Here is a 6,184-nt window from a genome sequence, read left to right as displayed (position 1 = left end):
GAGTGAGTAGAAGCTAAAAAATAAGATAATTCAAAATGTTTCCACCACACATGGACTGAACTCTTGTCTGTGGGCATTATAGAGGCTGTGATTTCCTGCAGTAGTCCGTAGATAATCAACAGGCTAATAATAACATAAAATGTTTCTATTCCAGAACCTTGGGTGTTGGATAATATAGTCTTGAGAGAGGAATATTTCACTTAGAAATTTAAAACACAGTATCAAATCATCACAGTTAATAAGTAACATTAAACTAAACTTCATTAATTTTGAAATCAGCAGTATTCATCACAATACATTTTCAGTGCTATTTATTGATTTCTCAGGATTTGTAACCCTTAGAGGTAAGCTCTTGTCTCTAGGAAAACTGATGTTTCACTTACTGGTGTTATAATCACCTCGCGTTCCGTCTTTAGAGTGGGACTGACAGCATTGATCTAAATTACAATTAGAAGAAGAAAGATTACTCAGACTTTTACTTTGTAGAATCATGCCAGTATAATGTGTATTGCTAATATTATGCAGGATGTAATACCTGTACATTTAGAAATTCGTAGGGCCTGCAGGTAGAATGGAGGTTAAGGTGTTAGATCCCACATGAGCTACTGCACCTTTCAAGTCCTGGACCCAGTGGTTTGAAAATCATACTGGGCTCGTATGTGTGTATCCCAAATCCTAAGGAGATTGGAGAAGAGGAATTGTCGTAGCCATCCCCCAACAGGGTGATTTCTTACTTTCCTTTTCCCTCCCTCTCTCTTTGGCAAATGCATGCACCCTACAGCAAAAAGCTATAGATAAATGAATGAATTAATGAATGTTTAGCATTTACTAAGACTTCTTGAGTATTTCCTTGCACCAGGCATATTATTATGGACTCTCTGTCATTTAATCATCATGACAGAGATAGAAGATAGATGCTGTTTATTATTTGATTATTAATATTATTATCCTAACATCCATTTTACAGAAAATAAAACTAAGGCTTCTAATAGATTAAGCAATGCATATTTTGAAGAAAATGTTTATTTTTCTTTACTAATATATAAATAATGTCTGGAGCAAGTTTAATTCCTGCTCTCTTCAATCCATTCAAGAGTGAGCTCAGAATATTGGAGCTAAGCATAGCATTCTTCAATTACTGAAAATAAAAATCTCTTTCTATAATATGTGATTAAATTTCAGACACTCTAGGGAATGTTTGCTTTTCTCTTCTTTATCTTTGAATTAATAATCAATGATTGTGAAAATGTAAAGTAATTATCCACAGCCATGTTTTGATCTAGAATTATTCTTCCCCAAAATGGTGGTACTTCACAACATGGTATCTAGCTCAAGAGGTGAAAATTTAAAACTCCTCTGAGGAAGTGTTAAAGACAAATGTTTGCTTCAGAGTTTTTGTTCCTATTTTGTGAGAGAATATTAGAATTTTTGCAGCTCATTATCTGAAGAAACAGTTACAAAAGTCCATTTGAGATGCCAAGAATGGGTGACCTAATACACACACATACACACACACACACACACACTTTAATAATTCATTTTGGGTTTTATAGGAGTTTTGCTAACAGTGTTGAATGTGAGATAAGGAAGAATTCCATCTCTTTCTTGGAGCCTAAATTGAGTCAAATACTATGAAAATTAGTAAAATAAGAAGCCAAGAGACAGTCTATATAGTCAAATAAAATCTCAATTATGGAGAATATGAAAGTAGAAAAAAATAAGATCACTTAAAAGCAAAATTCACAAAGCTGGTGGAATATCTGAATGTAGAGATGCCACAAAATGGAATAACAGTGGGAAGGAAAGTTAGGTCTACATCTGAAATTGCCCTCAAAACATTTTTGATCTATATTTGTAAAATATGGGAGTGACCAGCAGTTGGCATAATGGCTATGTTTCTGGACTCCCATGTAATCAACTGCAGTTTGAGTCCCAGACCTGGTGGCTTAAACTCCTGCTGGGTGCATGTGCATGTGTGCCCAAGATCCCAAGAGGAGACTAGAGAAGGGATTGTGGTATGGCCATTTCTCTCTCTTTCTGACTTTCTGTCTCTCTCTGTCTTTCTCATGAGCACACACTCCCTATAGCAAAAGCCTCTCAAAAAAAAAAATATATATATATGGGCATGCCATATTCTAGTTAGATATTTTAAAAATGAAAAAGGTACAACGTCATTGTTATTATACAGATAAAATTAATTAGACAGTTACTTCTTAGAAATAGCATTAAAACTTCTGACATCTCTAAATTCATATCTTAATTACAACGTGATTTTTCATGTTTTATTTTTAGAAAAAGTTAAATGTTATAATTTTGGTTAATTTTCTCTGAAGTTTTTAGAAACAAATTTAAAGATTTCTCATTTGGTGCATGTGATGTGTCTTTCCCAGGAACTCCCTTGCTCCACAAAAGCTACTCCCAAGAATGAAGATGACACATCCATAAACACACGCGTGTGCACATAAATGCACCCATTCACATACTTTATTTTAGTCAATTACGTGAGTGGAAAAAAATAGGAATTTATTTGAAACATAAACTTGAAGTCAGGAATATTTTAATTTGTGTTTCTAGACTCATTGTAAGTTCTTTTTCAGCATCAAAACTGAAAGTCTCAGCAGTTCATATATATTTGCTTAGATGTTATGTCTGTCCTTTAATAACTTACATATTATATTATCTCAATGAAATGATATAATTGGGTGATTCAGTCCAATACCCAATGTAGGAAGAGCAGAGAACCTGATTCTTTGTCACACCTTCATGAAGAATTAGAACATGATCAAACAAAAGTGAGAACAAAGCAAGGTTCATTGAAGGAGAGAAAAGCGTCCAATAGGGAGGGATCCCCAAAAGTCAACTGCCAAAGTAGGACTCAAGTATGGGGTTTTTATACTAGCTAGGAGGAACTTGTTCACATTTTGTCCCTGTGCAGGTCACATGCTAGATATGCCATGCTCTACACTTAGGGAGTTGTACTTTTAGAAAACTTCGGGTAAATGGTTGTCCAAGTCTATCTGAGTTTCAGCCCAGAAACCTTTAAAAAAAACCTTATTTAACTTTGTTTATTTACTTAGTTTTTTAATTTGACCAGAGAGGGCTGGGGGAGAGAGAGAGAGAGACAGAGAGGGACAGAGACAGAGAGGAAAAGAGACAGAAAGTGAGCAAGCAAGCCATCAGGTCTGGGACTTGAACTGTGGTCGGTCATGTGTGAGTCCAGCGCCTTTAACCACCATGCCATTATCTAGTGTTCAATGATTGCTCAAGTCTTTTTCTGAGAGTCTTGTATCAGTAACTTATATCCCTTTTTCCTTTAAGCCCACCTAGGCAGGAACAACAGAATCTGTAGTACTAATTTATTTTTGTCTGGTACACTATTTATTTATCTTGAGGGGAGGGGAGTAGACTACTCTTAATGCTTTGCTTGCCACACATTTTATTGAGTCTTTCTTAAGTAAGTTCTCCATCCACTCCTGCTTTGAGGCTGACCAAATTTGTAGCCACCTTGAATAATCTCTGAAGTCAATTCTGTAGGCAATGAGTTCATGATGCAGTTGCATTCTTTACCTAGAGGTTAATAGTTAGGCGTGCACCAAATACAGTCACAGTGGTCCACATCTCTTATTTCAAACATTTTGAAACTATTTCAGAATTGCATTAGAGAAAGAGGTCTGTATAAATTCATGCAGTTTGGTTTTATGGTCTTAACAGGATTCCTCTTTTTTAAAAGCTAAAATATGCCCTTTGGTTTTTCATGTCCTGAATGTTAGGCTTCAAATACTTGTACATTTCTTGGGTATGGTGAGTGCTAATTTAGGAATTAAAGAACATGGCAATAATTCCAAAAATTTATGTAATTCTCTTCTACCTGTTTAAGTAATTTTACTTATGAAATAAGTTCTGTATAATTTACATTTTTTTCAATATATCAGTACAGTCTAAATTCTAATAATGGCTCTAGGTAATGTTTAATCATTAGATAAATATTTAACTTTTTTGTATAAATATCTTATCTTTTTCAATTAGACTTCTAGTTCCTTGAGGGAAAGGATTACATTTGATATTATTATATGTCCTTCAAAGAGACTAATGGAAATTTTGACTAACTGAATATTTACTTACTTGGTTTCTTTAGAAAGATAAAGTCTCATTGTTCAGTATAGTTGAAAACCTGAGAGACTGGTTCATTGGGTCCCTATTTCTGATTCTAGTATCTGTAAAGTCCAAATTTTTCAAATATACCTGGGACTAATTTTAGGAAGTGACATAACTACAAGTACATTTGCATTTTTGTATACTTTGAACACATTTTTATTTTTATTCTTTTTGTATCCATAAGCATGAATGAAATAACCATTTTTGTAACTGATCATGCATGGGGCTCATTAAAATTTTAGTAGTACTATATTTTTAAACATCTTTGTGTGGACTTTTAAACTTACTGATTTGCATAGAAAAAAGTAGTTGTTATCTGTTAGCTCTAAAGCTAGAAAATGTTTGGAGGAAAACAATGTGTTTTATTTCTTAAAATTTTTTGCAGAGAGGCTGGCTTGGTAGTCTAGTGGTTAGGGGAGCCAGATCTAACGGGTGACTGCAGTTCAAATCCTAGCCTTGGCTGCTTGAAAAACATGCTGGCCATGTGTGATTGCATGTTTTAAATCCTGACTAGATGGAGAATTGGAGGAGAAGGGATTGTGACATGACTACTCCACTTTATGAGGTGCTTTTTCCCTTTATCTATCTCTGTTTCTTTGTGGTGAGTGAATGTGCCTTCTGGCAATAAAAAAATAAAATAAAAACTGCTTTGGAGTGAATTTTTCGTTTTATTTAATTTATTTATTATTATTGTTATTTTAAAATTTGCTACAGGGTATATATGCTTGCCAGAGTGAGAGAGAAAAGGAATTTTTTGCTATAGGGCTATGGGGCACATGTGCTCACCAGAAAGAGAGAGACAGAGAGACAGAAGGTGAGAAATCATCCCCTCCCCCCCTGGGGGATGGCCACAGCACAATCCCTTCTCCTCCATTCTCCTCTGGGGATCTTGGGCACGCATGCACACGTGCCCGGCGAGAGCTCAAGCCACAAGGTCCAGGACTTGAACCGCGGTCGACTACATGGGAGTCCAGCGGCATAGCCATTACTCTAACTACTGGTCCCAGGGCATAGACTATTTTTACATATTCATGCTGTCCATTTGTTTCCAACTATATAATGCCTAATTTTCCAGCAAAGTCTATTCTCTTTAAAATATTAAAAGGACAAAGATTTTTAGGGATATTTATTTTTAAGATGTTGAATTGTGTAGCATTCAAAATTTTTACAGAATCTTCATGTATTTGGACTTAGCTGTATCATCTGTATTGCAATTAAGGATGTCGCGAGAGTTTTAGTTCTCCCGAGAATGGGCTAGTTCTTTCGAGAGCTGGTTGGTATAAAAGAGAGCTCATTAAGAGCTGGTTGTTACAAAAGAGAACTTATTAAGGTGCTGTCTCTTCGTCTGTCTGCTATTGTGCAGATTTCCTGTGTTGTAGGCCTAGGACTTTGGACTTCCTGCCACCGGAATGTAAATCGTAAATAAACTTCTGTCTTCCTTATAAAAACACCCAGGTTCAGGTACTTCTGTTAGTAATTCAAAAATGGACTAAAACAGAAACTGGAGCAGTGAACAGGGTTCTGTTGTTACAGATGCTGAAATGTGGAAAAAGTTTTAGTACTGGGAATAGAAAAGGGGTTTCAAGAGTTTTGATTAGCAGTGCAGGAAAAGTTGAGATTCTGGAGGCTTGGAAGAACTGTTTAGAAATGAACTCTTTAGAGAGAGGTAAGCAGTTGTGACCAGAACGCTGATAAAGATATGGATGATGAAGCTATCTGGAGGTGGTTCTAGATGAAAATGAGAAGCGAGATGATTTAAAGATAGAACGTATGGTGAAAAGAGCAGAGAAGAAAAGTTTTGAAAATTTGCAGTCTCATCATGTGACAAAGAATGAAAAACCTATCTGGTAGAGAATGTTAAAGGTGTGGGAGAGTGGTTGCTAAGAAGTTTCTACTGCCTAGAGGGGACAATGAGTAGTCAGGACAATGAGAGAAATGATTTTCAGGCATTGCTCTTCCTAGTAACAGCTCAGAGGCCTGGGAACACAAAATGGTTTCTGGGAAAGGGCCCAGGGAGAGCATGCTTTTC

The sequence above is a fragment of the Tupaia chinensis genome, unplaced genomic scaffold (assembly GCF_000334495.1).
Source record: "Tupaia chinensis unplaced genomic scaffold, TupChi_1.0 Scaffold000118_1, whole genome shotgun sequence".
In the NCBI taxonomy this organism is placed as follows: Eukaryota; Metazoa; Chordata; class Mammalia; order Scandentia; family Tupaiidae; genus Tupaia; species Tupaia belangeri.
The sequence above is the reverse complement of the archived record's forward strand: the minus strand, read 5'-3'. Positions refer to the sequence as shown.